The following is an 18,991-nucleotide window of genomic DNA, read 5'->3' on the forward strand; positions in this document are numbered from 1 at the left end:
TAAGAGCTTCAAACCAACATATTCTCTGTATATTGAGGATGAATAACTACCGATTAAAAAATACACTAATTGATTAAGCTAAATCTTCATTAGTGTATTAACATTTTAAGAAACTGCATGCAAAAATGTGTATGGTATTTAAAATATGTATGGTGTATGTGACAAACTAACATTTAAAAATCCATTTCTTAATCAGTATACAGTACTACAGCTTGACATTTTATCCCATTCAGACAACAGTTACACAGTTTTGGGTCCATTGCCTTAGCAGAGAATAGAGAAAGAATAAGAAGGACCCTTCTGTTTAAACTTCAAAATGTAGGCATTGAGAAGAATAAGAAATTTAGGCATGATAAGGTGATTTGGTAGGATGCCTTGTAGTCCAAATATGATAAGACTTTATCCATTCCTTCCACAAACATTTCTCGTGCTGTCGCTATATGCAAAGCACTGTTCTAGGCACAGGTGAAGGATATAGTTAATAAGCCAAGATGCTTGCCTCAGGAATCCAACACTGTTGTAAGGGTGGAAAGGATAGTTTGAAAATATGATTAAATATTCATTTTACACAGAATGTTAGAGAAGAAATGGAAGAGGATGACCAAGGGATCTGGCAAGTCTGAATTCCATAGTGCAGGTTGCAAGCACAAAACTGATGGTGATTCTTTAATTCTGGCAAACCCTTATTCCCCTGAGGAGGCTGTCTGAATGAAAGTGAGGCAGAAATGCTTCTTTCTGATTCTGAAATCCTCGGTTCTGGTTTTTGGATGAAGAGACTCCTCACATTGCCAAGCGAAATATCCTTTGTTGACTATAGATGCCATCAACTGACTATAGATGCAAATCCATTTACAAAATACCCTCACAATAGCTGTCAGGCTGGTACTTGCTGGTCCAAACAACTGGTCATCATAGGCTAGCCAAGCTGACAGATGAAATTAACCACACAGTGACTAACAATTCATAACCTCACCTTGTCTAGAGAATTGCTCCTTTTCTAATAAATGGGAGCTGCTTTGCCTTTCACCCTTCATCTCAGCTAGAGTCCTTTCTTCAAGGCATGACAAACTGCGATATAATTTTTGTTCTAGAGCCTATCTGTGACATCAGAGCTTCAGCTGTGAAACATGCTTGCTTAGATTTTTCCCCCTTACTTTATCCACTCACTTTCTGCATATGTCACTTCCTCAGTGAATGACTTGTATAAGAATCACCAGCTTTGCATCTAAGGAAGCTGCCCTAAGAAATAGAACATTTAAGCTGGGTAAGTCCCTTACACATATGGGAACTCCAAAAACTACAGAGATACTCACATAATTGAGAGGAAGAAAATAATTGAGGGGAAGCAAGATTGTTCCCTAAGGAAAGGGCCTGGGCCTGCTATTTCAACATGTTAAATTCTAAGGAGAGGGAGTGGTGCAAACTCAAAAGAGATGTGAGGGATTAAAAAGCAGAGGAATGGATTTGTAAGAAAATAAAGACAAAAAATACAAGTAAATAATAGGGGGTATGGCAGGTATGCGATGTTTCGGTGTTTTACTTTATTTTTATTTCTATGTTTATTCTTATTTTTATTTTTTGGAGTAATGAAAATGTTCAAGAATCTACAGTAGTGATGAATGCACAGCTATGTGATCATACTGTGAACCATCATTTTGGATGATTATACGGTGTGTGACTATATAATATATCACAATAAAGATGCAAGTAAAGCAGAGGGATTTCTGCCCCATTTTGTAAAAGTGTACTTTTAGAAAGATGCAAGATTCCAAGAAAAAGCAGCTGTGTGGTAATTGAATTGAATTTACTCCCTACTATTCTTTCCCAACATACTATTGTACCTGCATTTTTTACCATATTATAATGCTAGTAGTAAATCACTTAGAAAAATTGTATAGTATAGCATGCCTCTCCCACAAATAAAATTAATCAGAATATGGAAATAGTATTTTAAAAATTAAGCAAATTAATGGGTTTTCCTTTGTGGTTAAATTTTTGATATCATGGATATTGATAGAGAAAACAGAACCAACAGGAGAGATCTGCAAATATGAGATTTATAAAGGTGTCTCATGCAACTATGGGAATGGAAGAGTCCAAAATCCATAGGGCAGGATGTGAAGCTGACAGCTCTGATGAATGATCTGGATTTCTTTGTCATCATTTTTTCCATTCCTGCTCCTTCCTGGTCCCTGATAATCCAGCCAAACATTAACAACAGCTCATGAGTCAGTATGCAAACTCACCTCTGATCAGTTCTCCTTCCAAGAAAAATGAACAACCAGGTGCAGTGCTCAAAGTTTTGCCCACTGGAAGGATTTCCCTTCAGCACTGTCTTTGAAGGACCTCCCAGCATGGGTTTTTTGTGCTGCAACTGTTTACTTATGATTGGGTTCCAGCATATTGTGCAGAACCATCCTTAAACCAGGCATGAGTTTTCTCTTCCTTAGTCAACTGACTGTAAGAAATTCCCCAAGATGCAATAGCTCTGGTCTTGGAAAGAGAAGGTAATGTGGCAGGAGTGGGGACCATGGGAATTTGGACCATTTTCTCACACACTACTTGTGCATTCAGAACCCACTTGAGCCCTATCCTTAATATACCATTTCTGCTTTATGATGAAGTGCTGCTGTGCATGCAAACTTCATAATATCGTAGTTCAGACAGCACTAGCTCATGATAGGCAACTCAGATCTTATGGCAAATTGGTGGCCCATAGTTAAGCTTTCAGTATTTACTAATGCTCAGTAGCAGGCTAAAAGCTGTTTCTCAAAAGGAGAATAGTTATCTGCAGTAGATTGTAAGGCTTTGCTCCAAAATCCTAAGGGTCTGTGTTCTGATTCTCCTATAGGGACCTGCTAAAGGCTCCAGACAACATCCCTGTTTGCCACTGACACTTTCACTTCCAACACCATTGGATCTGCTGGACCATATGGCTCAAGTGGAGGGGAGCTTGTACAAGCAGCCTGGACCATGTTGCAGAGCCTCCTCTTATTCTCATTCCCACTCAAAACTAGCAGCATCAATGGTCATATGGTAAATGGTTTAGAGCAGTACACCCAAAATAAAGAATATGCTGTCTCAAAAATCCAGAGGCCAACTAGGCGCTGTGCCTCTTTTATGATTGTAGGAGGGGCCAGAGCTATAGCTTATCCTTCATGTTAGAGGGGATATCTTGACACTTCCCACATCACTGGACACCTAGAAATTTCACTAAGGAGGAAGGCCCTTTTATTTTTGTTAGATTTATCTCCCATCCCCGACACGCAAATGCCTTACCAATTATCTAGAGTAGTTGCTACTTCTTGTTCTCTAATCCAATCAGCATAGTGTCATCAATATAATGAACAAGTGCGATGTCTTTTGGGAGGGAGAAAAAATCAAATTCCCTGCAGACAAGATTGCGACATAGGGCTGGAGAGTTTATATATTCCTGAGGCAGGACAGTCAAGGTATATTGCTGGCCTTGCAGCTAAATGCGAACTCTTTCTGGTGGTCCTTATTGAAAGCTACTGAGAAAAAAGCACATGCCAGATCAATAGCTGTATATAAGGTACCAGGTGATGTGATTTGCTCAAGCAATGATGCCACACCTGGAACAGCAGCTGTAATTGGAGTCACCACCTGGTTAAATTTATGATAATCCACTATCATCCTCCAAGTGCCATCTGTTTTCTACACAGGCCAAATAGTAGAGTTGAATGGGGATCTGGTGGGAATCACTACCCATGAATCATTCAGGTCCTTAAGAGTGGCACTAATCTCTGCAATCCCTCCAGGAATATGTATTGATTCTGATTCATGATTGTGCTAGGTAGGGGCAGTTCTAGTGGCTTCCACTTGGCCTTTCCTAATAAAATACCCCTCATTAAAGAAGTCAGGGAGCCAATGTGATAATTGTGCTGTTGCTGAGTATGTTGATTCAAATTATGCATCCTGGAACTGGGGAAACTTCCACAGAATGGGACCGCGGACACACTGGTTCAATGTGAGATGGATTGGAGCTTAAATTCCATTGATCACCTGACCTCCATAAACCCTTACTCTGACGGGTGAACCAGAGTGACTTTTTGTGTCTCCTGGAATTAAAGTCACTTCTGACCCAATGTTCAATACTACAAGAGATATCTGATCATTTATTCCCCCAGTGTACAGTCACCCTGTTAAAAGGCCATAGATCTCCTTGGGGAAGGATGAGAGGAAGATTAACACTGTAAATTTTGGGCAATGTAAAAGAGGTCCTTTCCTAAGTGTACCAAGCCCTCCCCTCATCTGAGGATCTCTGAGTCTGTAAACTCTCTCAAGTGTACGAATTGATTAAGAGGCCATGATTCTCTGTTTTGGTAATTCAGGTTAGATTTCTGTTCACTTGACCTAAAATACTTCTGGTTATACAGCTCAAAGAAGAATTTAGTAGATTGCTCATCTATTTTACTTCTAGGTATCCCAAGACCTACTAGTCAATGCCACAAGTCTATGTGAAACAGATTATTTTGACTGTTGCTTTGAGTCTGCTGTCCATTATGGTAGCCACACCAACCTTGTCTATGGTGATTAACTGCTGCCAATGGTTCTACAACCTGGAGATCAGATCATCCCCACTCTATTTAAGGATTCTAGCTCAGTAACAGCAATTCCCATAGTAGTATCTGACCTACAGAGAATAGTGACTACAAAGCTCTTCAGGGATCATGAAGCTAGTCTCAGGAATTTATTTCTCAAGGTTCTGGTGAAAGACGTGTCCTCTGGAGATCCCTGGAGTATGAGAGCAGGTCTTCCATGATAAATCCACTTTAACAATCCAATCCCTCTAAGCCTCTGGATCCCCTCATCTGCATTATACCAGGGAAGTTCTGGCACATTGACCTCAGGTAATTTCACTCACCTCTTGATCCACGTTTAAGCCAACCATCCAAACAAATTGTCACTGCCATTTCTAATTCCTCAAGCTACAACTTTGAATGCAGAATCTCTGCTTAGTGGGACCATATCAATAAATTCCAAACTTATATTTCTTTTACCATCATCCCACATCCTTAATATTTATTCCCACACATATTCCCCTGATTTCTATCTATATAGTTTGGAAAAAACTCATGAAGTTCTTTTATAGTATAGTATACCTCCTCATGGTTCACACTTTGTACTTCACTTTTTAGGGCCTATTGGGACTTTAGTTATGTGTCTTGAAGAATAGAGGTGGTAGGAGGAGATCATTAAAAGAAACAAAAGTGTCTCTCAAGCCAACTATCTCAGGACATTCCATTGCAGTTTCATCTGGTAGAACATAATTAGTTGCTCCAGAAAGAGTAGTGATGGCTGTTTCCCCAGAGGATGTGGTTACAGAATTTGCAGTCACTGAAGTATTAATCTCATTAGATGGAGGTTGGATGCAGACTCCTCTGGGCAGGTTGGAAGTCAGAAAGCTGTTTCCTCAAGGCACACCTGAGGTTGGGAAGATGTTTCCCTAGGGCTGTCCATTACAGATCTATCTAGAAAAAGCTCAGCAAATTCCAGGGATGCTATCTCTCATCATCATCATTATCAAGCCATATATCACCATCTCACATTTCAGGATCCTTCTATCCAATCAATACCCTTACCTTAACAGCAGACACTCTGCAAGGTTGAAATTTCAGTTTATATTGTAATCTGCTACTTGCACAATGAGGCTCTGTGTCTGGTTTTCATAGATCTCAAGTCTGCATCAGCAGGAAATAAGATTTCCTTTCAAGGCACACATAGAAACTTTTACATGATTCATACAGTGCTTGAGGTGCAAATTTGAAGCCTTTAACTCATCCCTTACTCTCATCATGTATCAAGAGTTTCTAACATTCCAACTAACTCTTAATTCCAGAATACTCAATAAAGGTGTCAAAAATATTCTCATCCAGAGACTTGGCAATATTTTGAGTATCTCTTTTGCCAAATCACCTAGCTATTTTGAGTATTTCTTTTTGTCAGTGCCAACTTGATTGTTGGAAACAGAGTCATTAGTGCCTTTGAGTCTAGTCAGAGTAGAAACCAATTGTAAAAAGCCATTTTAAAAATTCTGTTTCTCAAGAACCACTCCCAGTACCAAACTTATTATTCAGAGTTCTCCAGAGAAATAGTACCAACAGGAGAGATCTCTAAATGTGAGATTTAGAAAAGTGTCTCATGTAACCATGTAAATGGAAAAGTCCAGAACCTGTAGGGCAGGCTGTGGAGATGGCAGCTCCAATGAAGCATCTGGAGCTGGGTCATGGGAGAGGCTCACTGGTTGGAGAAACAGTGAAGGAGTTTCTATTCTTCCTTAAATTCACCACGGATTGGATTATTTCATTATGGGAAACATGCCTTAGCTGTTCTCAGATGTAATCAGCCACAAATGCAATCAGTTCACAGATGGTTTACTACTCCAACCTTATGGCTTATCAACCAACCACAAAATATCCTTGCAGCAAAGGTCAGGCCAGTGCTTGCCTGACCAGACAACTGAAAATAGCTACTTAGTCTATTTGACACCAGAACCTAACCATCACACAACTCCATTTAGATTTCAAAATTTAGACTTCAAAATTAAGGTTACTGAAACTTTGAATTCTTGTAAAGTCTAAAAAGGATATCAAGTAATATACATGAAACCATAAATACATTATTAAGCTGAATGTCTATTTAAAAAGCGGCAAAATGTTCATCACTATTTAACAAGAAAAGACAGAGCAAGACTCTTTGTTTTTACGAAGAAAATACCAAGGGTATTTTTATGTGGAAGTGACTTTTCTATTTCCTCTTGCCCTACGATTTTATTTTAAAGATCAGCATGCAGAAATTCTACATTTAATATTTTTTGATTATTGCTGCTCTAGCTAGTTTATGACAGATCTAAGACTTCTTAGCTATTACAGTGATATTTTCATTAGATCAAACTGCAAACAGTGGGAATCTGAGCTTTTTTCTTTTTTACTTGGATTTCATGCTGTTTGGCTCCCTATTTGATACTTTTTAATAATTATGGACATTTTCTCATCTTTAATCAGATTGGATTCACATTAGTATATGTAAGCCTTAAAATTACCACATAATGAATATTGAATACAGAAAAAAATGAAATCATATTTTATTACAACTTTATGGAAACAGATTAACCAGTGTTGCAAGACTTGCAGAATAATTAGTACGTAGGAAACATATATAATATGATTTATATTATAAAACTTCTATTATACTATAGAATTAGTATATAGGAAACATATAGAATGATTTATATTATAAAATTTTTATCAGAAACTATAACTAATAGGTTTATCAGCAGTGTAATTTGCTGGCAATCTACATGAGACGCATTGCCTGACAATTTGGACAGTTTCCAGAAGTAGCATTTCAAACAACCTCTAATTTCACAGGTCTTTCTTGAAAAATGTTTCTCTTTTGGTAAATAATTTCATAACAAATTTTGAAACATATAGTTATATTAGGTGATATTTTTAAGATGTTTATTGAATGATAGATTGTGGTATATTTTGAGCATACATTTTTCTTTATTTGATACCATTTCAAGTGATGATTACCTTAACCTGTTTTACTTATCAGATTTAAATTACTTTAAATAATTCCAGCTTGCAATCCTATACCCTTAGGGTTTAATAATAACACAAATTAATAGCATATATCATAATGAAACTAAGTGGTATAAAAGAGAAGTTTGAACTATATTGCTTGGCTTCACTAAACTTCAGGATAAGGGATAGTAAATAAAAAATAATATATAAATAAATTTCAGCATGATTTCTCCCACTGACTTTGAAGTTTTTATAGTTGGTAAATATTACATATTTAGAACTGTAATTCATGAATTTGCTGTATAACAATTTCTCTCTATGACAGAAACACAATTCTTGATGGACTGCTTAAATCACCTCATTCACCATTGAACTGAAACTAAGAAGAAACATCTGTACAGTACAAAGTGACATATTTCAAATATTTCAGGAATAGACACGAAGAAATGGAATATTTATCATATCATAACCAAAGAGTGAATTTATCTGTACAATATAATTATCTTAATTGGTGTTAGTTAAAAATGAAGACTACGTTTTCTGGTCCTATTAAATTACTACTTGTTAATTATGGGATAGAGCAGAGAAATTTTAACCCAGCAACATGTCTGCACCTGCAGCTTTGATTACAACACATTCATGCATTTCAAAAAATTAGCTTAAAAAGTCAGAGATGGCTTCAATTTTCAGCCTCTAGGAAAGAAATTAAATGATTCTTTATTTAATAGCCTGAAAGTATGCTCACAACATTAAAGCAAATATTCCTTCTGTATGCCAGAATTTATTTATTTTTAATTCTATGTATATCAGGTGGTGGTATCATGGTGTTTCACACAATCTGAAAATTTACAACAGCTGTTATATAAGAATGATTATATGATTATGCTATTTTACCTGAGAACAACTTTGGATTTAAAATGTTGTGTTTGCCTTATTTATTTTGATTCCTACTTTTTCTAGTAGCAATTTCTGTTTCAAAACCTTTTATTTTGACATTATATTTACAGAAAAATAGCAAGATAAATACAAATAATTCTTATATACCTTGCATATAGATTCCCCAAATGTTAAAATTTCAGCACAGTTGTGTCATTTCTCCATATATTATGTGATTTTTCAGTTGTTTAAGATATAACACCCCTATTTCCATAAAAAATAAAATAGCAAGGACTTGCTATATGTAGCCACATTACAATTATCAAAATCAGTATTCACTTTGCAATTCTGAGGACTACCAATGCGTTCAAACTTATTTGAGTTAAAGAAACCCAATTTCTCTTTTATTGCCAGTGTAATCATGTACCAATCCTGCTTCAGTGCAATCCATGTTTGAGGTTAAACTCCCCAAAATATTCTTTTAATTAGTTGTTTCCCTTAACATAGCTGTAGACCATGAAAATATTCCCCATTTCTTTTCCATTTCCTCTTTTAAGTTTCTTGAGGGCAAATGTTAACCATTTTTGTTGGGTTCCATAAAAGAGTCATTTCAATAAAATCCAATATAAAATATACAATTTCAGCTTGAGAGTATTTATGCCTTCTGTTTCCTGAGTCACAGTTATTGTCTAGAAGAAATATGCAACTCACCAGTAAGGTACTAGGAATAATAGTGGAATGTTAGCATGGTGCTTAATCTCTAAAAAATGTCATATTTCCCAATCTTATAAATTCAACTTTGCTTAATTCCCCATTCCCATGGTTTAAAAAATCTTCTCATTTCTTTCTCTCTCATTCTTTTTTTCTTAAATGCAATTTGTCTATTGCACATAAAACACATCATCATTAATTATGTTAGGGGCTTGTGATGGTTGGATTCTGCAAGTATATTTCATGGCTGGTTGATGAGTCAGAAGGCTGGCTTATTAAATCATCAGTCAGGTGATTGCAGCTGTGTCTTATTCCATCTACAGTCAAGTAAGGGCATGCTTCCCAGAATGAGATAATCTAATCTGTTGAGTATCATACAATCAGTTGAAGACTTTTAATGGAGAAGAGAGAATTTTCACTGCTTCTTCAGCCAGCAATCCTCTCCTGCAACTCTTCATCAGAGTTGCCAGCTTCACAGCCTGTGCTACAGATTTAGGACTCTTAGATTCTCACAGTTATGTGAGACACCTTTGTATATCTCATGTTTACAGATATCTCATGTTTGTTCTGTTTCCCTAGAGGATCCTGAGTAATATAGGCTTGAAATAATTATAGAAGTGTTGGTCCCCACAAAAAATGATTAAATAATTTAGTGACTCACATGGTAGTACATGCTGAATGCGACTCTTGCAGCCTTTGCACTGGTCTCTCTGCTTTGTGAGGCTCTTTCTTAGTAGATGGCAACTTCCCTCTTCGAAAGAGAATTTTTCTCAGCCAAATAGTACCCAATTCAGTAGGACGGCCAGATTCAACCCCTGTTTGAAAGGTAGCTCTTCATCAGTGATTGACTGGTATGAGTGTTCAAGGATCAATCACCCTGATGCAAGTAACATTGACTTTTTGGTGCCATTAATGCTCCATAACTTCCACATGGAACCAGACTGGAGCTGATATTCAGCTGAGATGACACTGTTGCTTAAATTATTCCCCTAATCTTTACTGATTCACTAATTTCCCTTCTTCTAGGGATCTTCCTTCAATAAATCACTTGGAAAAAATCCCCATCTTACCGTCTATTTCTAGGAAACTTGACCTAAAACAATTCATACCAGAATTGGACCTAAGAAGTAGCTCCTGAGAATGTGATTCTGAATGCAATGAAATCTCATCATGGGAAGGGAAGAACTGATAGTCCATGGCATCATGTGGTAGTGTAACTGCTATGATTTCATCTCTGATTAATTAGAATGGGGTACAGAAAAAAGGGATAAAACAGGGTGGGCCACGGTGGCTCAGCAGGCAAGGATGCTTGCCTGCCATGCCAGAGGACCCAGGTTCGATTCCCTGTGCCTGCCCATGTAAAAAAAAAAAAAGGATAAAACAGAAATGCACTATGCCATGTATCTGAGAGAAATAGGAGAGGCAGCGATGATAGCAATTGTAGAACTGGATGGTCATTGCTATGTGCCAATGAGTCATTGATCTTGGAATGTGAAAGACTTTGATCTAATAATCAAAAATTTAAAGCAAAATGTGAGAATCAGAGTGCCTCCTTGGCAATTTTTAAAAATTCCCTTAGCTCCTACAACTAGAGGGCAGAGACAACTGGAGGTCAAGTATAGGTCATAGCTGCATAAGTGGTAGGCATTCAGAGAAGATTGAATCCTCAGACTATGAAAGTGCCTTATATCAGAATCAATACCATGAGAGAAAAAAAGGTGGCAAGAGAATTGAGATTGGGATATAAAGGCTATAATGCATCAGGATCCTTGAATGCCTAGGTACCCCTTGTTATAGAATATCCTTGTTTGAAGACTATGAAATTGGCATCAATTAATGCAATTTATTGGCAGGATAGTTTTCGCCCACCTCACAATAACCTCCCTTTTGGGCTAGACCAATAAATGTAGCAAATTCTTAGGATACCAATAGAGAAAAGTGTTTAGTCTCCTATAAGAAGAAAAGACTTTTTTAAACTATAAGAGATGAAAAATTGCACAAATATATACTGAAATAGGCAACTGTATTCCCAAGTATATGCCTGGGAATGAATCTTTAGGTTACTGAATGGCATGTGTGTATGGTTGTGTGTATGTGCAATGTGAAGCTGGATGTTCTAGTTTGCTAGCTGCTGGAATGCAAAATACCAGAAACAGAATGGCTTTTTAAAAGGGGAATTTAATAAGTTGCTAGTTTATAGTCCTAAGGGCGAGAAAATGTCCCAATTAAAACAAGTCTATAGAAATGTCCAATCAAAGGCATCCAGGGAAAGATACCTTGGTTCAAGAGGGCCGATGAAGTTTAGGGTTTCTCTTTCAAGTGAGAAGGCACATGGCGAAAACAGTCACAGTTTCTCTCTCATCTGGAAAGGCACATGGTGAACATGGTCAGGGTTCCTCTCTCATCTGGAAGGGCACATGGTGGACACAGCATCATCTGCCAGCTTCTTCTCCTGGCTTCCTGTTTCATGAAGATCCCTGGGAGACATTTTCCTTCTTCATCTCCAAAGGTCACTGGCTGGTGGACTCTACTTCGTGGTGCTACAGCATTTTCTGCTCTCTCTGAATCTCTCATTCTCCAAAATGTTTCCTTTTTTATAGGACTCCAGAAACTTATCAAGACCCACCCAAATGGGCGGAGACACGTCGTTACCTAATCCAGTTTAACAACCACTCTTGATGAAATCACATCTCCGGGAAAATGACCTAATTACAGTTTCAAACATACAATACTGAATAGGGATTAGACGAAATGGCTGCCTTTACAAAATGGGATTAGGATTAAAACATGGCTTTTCTAGGGTACACACATCATTTTAAACCAGCACATTGGATAAGTGATTTCGTCATTATCTGGGCAATATCCTGTCACTCATAATTTAAAGCTTGGGAAAGGACCCTTACAGCCACTTCTGATAGACTGCTGGAATGACATTTGGATTCTAAGAAAATAGCAATGGCATATATTAAACAATATAACCCTGGCAGAAGAAAAAGGCACAGAGTGGAAGGAGAGACTAAAGTCTCAGAGAATTAGCCATGCTAAAATGCAAAACAAGAAACCACCAGCTGTCTTTGTTCTATTTACAATTGCTGAAAGGAAAGCCTTGCTGTGGAGGACACTAACACGCAGGAGCCCGGTGGTGTATGTTCTCTGCAGAATGGTGCTGAAAATTGAAGATGCTGTTGCAGAACTGAACTTCCAAGTATAATTAGAGATAATGTGATTCCTGAAAAGAAGAGGCCAATTGGCAACACTTCTATGACCTAGGAGGCAAATTCGCTTTACAAGCATGAAGTCAAAGAGGGCAGCCAAGGCTCCTAATCTACAGAATCTTGCATAGTGTCACTGATGGGAGGCACTCATTTTATAGCAAAGGAGATGAGATGATGGCCATATGACCATGGCATCCAGAGATTCTACTGTATGCCACGGTGTGCAGTTGCTTTCTTCCTAATATAGTACAGTTAAAGCTGTTGCTGGGTTTTGTCTTCCACAAGTGGGGAGATTGTTTTCATTTACTTATACAGGAAAGGAAGGGATACACCCCTTCATTTCATTTCTCTCTCTTTAAGATGGCTATAAATGGCAGTGTTTTCATCTGGGTTAGCATGAAACAGGCAAAAGTTGATAGATTTGGACAGGAAAGTTGGGAGGGAATGAAAATTGAATTTATTATTCCATCTCACTCCTATAACATCTGTTCTAAGTTTTTTATAATTTTGTCTATTTTCCTTCATCCATTTTTGCTAAATACTTATTTATTCTTAAAACAATTATTTTGTTAACTCATTCCCTAGAATCTTTTTGGTGTTTTTTTCAGTAAAAGCAAAGCAAAATCACATTTTTTAGACCTCTCTACTAATTTAATCTTCATGTTTCTATCAGTTTTCCTAAGTCAAACATTTAAAGAAACTTTGAGAAGCTTTAAAGAATTCAAATTTAAGAAAATATTTTTCTTTTAATTTTGCAGGGAGAATATGTTATAGAAAACAAATACATACAGGTACATAAATTCTACTCAATTTGTTAATTACACATGTACTATTGACTATCATCTTCTGTATAAACTCAAAATATTATGTGAGGCTTATGAATATTTGGTGATGTTCTTCTCCTTATTCTACCCATTTGGTACAATATAAAACTGTGGATCTCATATATAAAATAAACACAGGGAAACTCTGAAATGTGAAGTGAAGAAAAAAAAAACTGGATAAAGGTCCTGAAGAAAAAAAAGTGGATAAAGGTCCTTGCAACCCAAGAAACAATACAGTGGTGAATTCCCCCTGTTTTCTGTTTGCCTCTATGTCCAAGACTTGGAGCAGAAGAAAGCAGAGACTAGAAAATACCAACAGTTGTTGAAATAAAGAAAAAAAATACTACTCAAAGACTGGTCACTCTAGTCAAAGTACGAGGAAAGGGAGAGACCAGCCATAAATAAAATGTTCAGATAGAAATTACTTTACTCCACCCAAACACCACTGGAAAAACAAATCCTGTAATCCCAGTCACACCAATGCCATCAAAAGCCAAGGGGTGAGCATGATTTCTGCCCTCATCAGAGTGTAACAATGAACCCCAAATTTCCATACAGGTGCAGTCAGAGAAAGTTGAGTAGAAAGCCAGGACTTTTCTCTGCAGGTAAATAATAAATTCCTCACCCATTGTAATATCAGTGGGCAACCTGGCTTTCCACTCCCACCAAGGAGTAATGGGGCCCTCTCTTTCTCCTTCCTTAGATAGTGCCATGGATAGTTCTATCCCCTTTATCTGCCATAGCAGTGTCAGAAAAGTCAGTTACAACAATAGTTTTTCATAAGACTTACAATCTTAGAGTAGGAAGAGTGGTACAACCTTTTACAGGTGCTAAAAAGAAAAGAACTATCAACCTGAAATCCTATATCTAATGAAATATCCTTAAAGAATTAATGGAAATTAAGACACTCACAGATGCAAGAAAACTACAAGAATTTGTCTCCAGAAGGCCTACCTTAAAAGAATGCCTAAAAAAAATCTCTAAACAGGAAATAAACTATAAAAGGAGCAAAAATTGATCATTACTGTCTTATTTTGTCTGAACTGCTATAACACATACCATAAATTGGCTTTGGCTTAACAATTGGAATTTATTGTCTTGCAGTTTTGGAGGCTAGAAGACTGGCTTCCTCTTAGAGTTTGCAGCATTTTGGTGCTGGCTTACTGCAATCCTTGGGTTTCTTAGATTTAATTCCTGCTTCATGTCAAATGATGTTGTCCTTTCCTTTCTAACTTAAATGACTTCTAGGTCCTCTTTAAAAGGCCTTCATTGATCCAGATTAAGACCCATAATCATAGAGTTGGACCACATCTTGACTGATAGTAACATATTTAAGTGGTTTTATATACAATGGCTTCATACTCACAGGAATGTGGATTAAGATGAGAACATGTTTTTTGTTGTTGTTCCGGAATACATAATTCAATATACTACAATCAGGAATGAAGAAAGCACATGCTAAGCCAAAATAGGGAAGCATGAAGTAAGATTCCATTTTCCTTTTGAGTTTTCTACATTGTATCTAGTACTTGAAGAAAAGAAGTGTAACAAGGATGGGGTTCTAAAAAATATGTAAATAGTTAAGGCAATTATATAATAAATGAGGTAGAGTAAATGGAAAAAATATTCTATTTTTCAATCAAACTAGTAAAATGATGGCACCAAAAGACTGTGATACATTAAGTATATATAATGCAATATAATACCTAGGGAAACCATTAAAAAACTCTACAATAATAGATGTTTTCTCAATGAAGAAATACAGATGCCTAAAGAGCACATGAAAAGATGCTCGTCTTCACTAATTATTAGGGAAATGCAAACAAAACCATAATGAGATATTATCTCACACCTACAAGAATGGCCATTATTAAACAAACAGGAAAATACAAGTGTTAGGGAAGATGTAGAGAAATAAGAACACTTATTTACTGCTGATAAGAATGTAAATTGGTACAGCTGCTATAGAGTACAGTTTGATGGTTTCTTAGAAAGCTATGCATATAATTGTCTTGCAACCTAGCAATCCCATATACCCAAAGATCTGAATGCAGGAATGTGAACAGACATTTTCACACTTATGCTTATAGTGGCATTAAATAAAATTGTCAAAAGATGAAAAAAAAAATCCAAGTGTCCATTAACAGATGAGGGTATAAAAAAATATGGCATAAAGATGAGATGGAATATTATTCAGCAGTAAGAAGGAATGAAGACCTGAAGTATACAACAACATGGATGAACCTTGAGGTCATTATGTTACGTGAAATAATTCAGCCACAAAAGGACAGATATTTTATAATTTCACTCATATGAACTAATTATAATATTATTAATTATAATACAATTATAATATATAAACTCATAGACATAAAATAAAGAATATAAATTATCAGGATAAAGAATGAAGTTAAAGAAAGGGTAGTGGTTGCTTAATAGGTACAGAATGTGTAACTAGATTGAATCTAAATATTTGGAAATAGACAGAAGTGATGGTAGTATATTATTGTGAGTGTAATTTACAGTGCCGAATGGTGTGAGAATGTGGTGGAAAAGGGAAGATTAGAACCATGTATGTCACCAGAAGGAAAGCTGGAGGTTAAAATATGGGAATGTATAACAGCAAATCTTGTGGTGAAAAATATTTGTGACTAACTGTACAATTAAAAAATTCTTTCCTGAAATCGAACAAATGTAGAATGCTATTACAAGGAGCTAATAATAGAGGGGTATATGGGGAAAATGCTTCTATTTCAATCTATGGAGTATAGTTAACAGTAATATTTTAACACTCTTCCAAGAACAGTAACAGTAAAAAATGTACTACCCCAATACTATGGGTCAATAATGGGGGAGGGGTAAGAAGTATGGGAGGACTGGGCTTTCTTTTTTATTTTATTTCTTCTCTGGAGTAATGAAAATGTTCTAAAATTGATCATGGGGTTTTATGCACAACTATGTGATGATACTGTGACCCAGTGATTATATACTTTCGATGGTTTGTATGGTGTGTGAAAATATCTCAATAAAACTACATTAAACAAACAGAAAACAAACAACAGTAAAACATAAAAACCTCTACAAAGAGGTACTCTTAAAGACATTACAGATCAATCAAAATGGAATTTTAAAATATCTTCAAGTATCCAGAAAAGCAGGAAAAAGGAAAAGAAAGAGTAAAGAGAAAAAACGTAAAATTGCAGACATAAACCATAATATCACAATATTTTCCTTAAATATAAGTTATTTAAATACACCAAATAACAGATAGAAATTTGTAGAGTGTATTTTAAAAAATGACCCACAAGATGGTATCAACAATACATTTACTTCAAATAAAATGCTACAGGTGGGTTGAAAGTAAAAGGATGAGAAAATATACCTGGTTAACAATCAAAGCCCAGCAGAAGTTACTATATTAATGCCAGATAAAATAAACTTCAGAGTAAAGAAATTTAGTAGACACTGATAAGGACGTTACATATGATAAAAGGATCAATCCACCAAAGAAACAAAGGGATCCAAAATTTGTATGTACCAAACAACTGAAGTGGCAAATATGTTAAGGACAAACATATAGCTGCCAGAAGAAATAGCCAAATCTGCAAATACAGTTGGTAACATCAATGTCCTTCTCTCAACAATTAATATATCTACACTGAAATTATTCAAGGATATAAAAACTCAACCATCTCATCAGTTAACAGAATCTAATCAAAATCCACTGGACATTCCACCAAACAAGAGCAAAATACACAGTATTTTCAAGTATACACAGGACATAATCAAGATAGACCGTATCCTGGACCATAAAACAAACACTAATAGATATTTTAAAATTGAGACATTCTGAGTTTTCTCTGACTACAATGGAATCAAACTAGGCATCACTTACAGAAAATGACAGGAAAATTTCCAAACACTTGGAAACCAAGCAACACATTTCTAAATAATCCATAGGTCAGAGAGGATTTATCTAGGGAAAAAAAAATACATGGACCAAAGCATTTGAAGCAAAAATTCATGGAAATGAAAGGAGAAATTTACATTTTTGTGCTAATAGTTGGGCACTTCAGTATCCCACTTTTAATAATGCATACCTTAACCAAATAGAGGATTAAAAAGGAAATAGAATTTAATAACATCACCTAATTAGAACCAGCAGGCATTTTCATAATATTCCATGCACAATGGCAGACTACACATCCTTCTCAAGTACATATGGAATCTTCTCTAATATAGACCATTACATTAAAGCACAAAACAACTCATAATAAATTTAAAATGATCTCAACCATACAAAGTATCTTTTCCAACCACAATTGAAAGGAAGTGCAAGTGAATAATAGAAGGGAAACTGACAAACTTATGAATATGTGGCTATTATACAACACAACCTAAAATATGAATGGGTCAAAAAAGAAATCACAAGAGAAATTAGAAAATGCCTTGAGACTAATGAAAACAAAACCACAACAAAATTTTATTGAATACAATGAAAGCAGTACACAGAGGGAAATTTTTACCTGTAAATTCATGTATTAAGAAAAGCAGAAAGATCTCAAATAACCTGACAAAATACAATGGGGAACTAAGAAAGGAGAGCAAACTAAAACCCAGAGTGAGCAGAAGAAATAATGAAGGCTAAAATGGAGATCAATAAAAGAAAATAGTAAAACACTAAGGATAATCAACTAAATTAAAATTCGGTTCTTTGAAAAGATCAAGAGAATTGACAGTCTTTTAATGAAAATGACAAAAAAGAAAGAGAGAAGTCTCAAATTATTAAACTTATTAATGAAGGAGGGCCTTTATGAATGATTTTAAACAAATAAAAGTGAATATAAATTCATATATATTGTAAAGAAATAAAAAGGAACGTAAGAGAATAGTATGAACAATTGATACAAAAAAATTGGATAAACTAGATTTAATGGACAAATTTCAAGAAAAAAACAAACTCCCAGAGCTAACTCAAGAATAAGTAGAACGTCTGAATAGACCTATTGCTTTAATTTCCTAGAGTGCTTAAAGCAGATAACCATGAAATGTGTTGGCTCAAACAATGGAACTTTGTTAATTTATAGTTAGAGTCTGGAAAAACATCCAAATCAAGGTATCATCAAGGCAATGCTTTCTTCCACAGATCAGCTGCTAGTTATCCTGGACTTCTTTGTCAGGGCAAGTCATCTGGTGGTGTCTGCTGGTCTCTCCCTCCTCTTCTGGATTTCTTTGCTTTCAGCTTCTTGCTCCAGAGGCTTTTTCTTTCTCACTGAATTTTATTCTCTTATCAAGGACTCCAGCAAGTCGTTTAAGATGCATCCTGAATGAGGCAGAGCACACCTTAACTTAAGTATGCTCACCAAAAGATACTACATACAATGGGTCCAAATCCACAGGAATGCATTAACTTAAAGAACATATTTTCTGAGGTGCATACAATTTCAAACCAACACACCTATAACATGGAAAAGATAGAATCAAAAGCTTAGCTGTGATTATATACAGCAATAAACAATCCAAAGGGAAATTAAGAAAGCATTTTGATTTAAAATAGCATCAAAAAAGAACAAAATCCTTAGGAAAGATTTTAACCAAAGAGGTGCAAGTCTTATGCACTTAAAACTACAAAACATTACTGAAAGGTATTGAAGAAGACTTAACTAAATGAAAAGATATCCCATGAACATGGATTGGGAGACTCAGTATTTTAGGATAACAAAACTTAACAAAGCAATATATGGTTTCAATGAAATGCCTATCAAAATTCCATTGGTGTTTTTTGCAAAAATGGAAAAACAGATCATACAATTCATAG

The 18,991-nt window shown here is 35.8% G+C and overlaps 1 long non-coding RNA gene across 1 annotated transcript in view; it reads left to right on the top strand.

Annotated features, from left to right (window-relative positions):
• LOC143647934 (uncharacterized) overlaps positions 1–3,071 on the top strand; it is a 75,264-nt gene extending 72,193 nt beyond the window's left edge. The window contains exon 4 of the long non-coding RNA XR_013158263.1: positions 2,852–3,071. This is a non-coding gene — a long non-coding RNA (uncharacterized LOC143647934). The remainder of the gene's footprint in view (positions 1–2,851) is intronic.
• The last annotated feature ends 15,920 nt before the right edge of the window (positions 3,072–18,991 follow it).

Source organism: Tamandua tetradactyla, chromosome 10 (genome assembly GCF_023851605.1).
Source record: "Tamandua tetradactyla isolate mTamTet1 chromosome 10, mTamTet1.pri, whole genome shotgun sequence".
NCBI classification, from domain to species: Eukaryota; Metazoa; Chordata; class Mammalia; order Pilosa; family Myrmecophagidae; genus Tamandua; species Tamandua tetradactyla.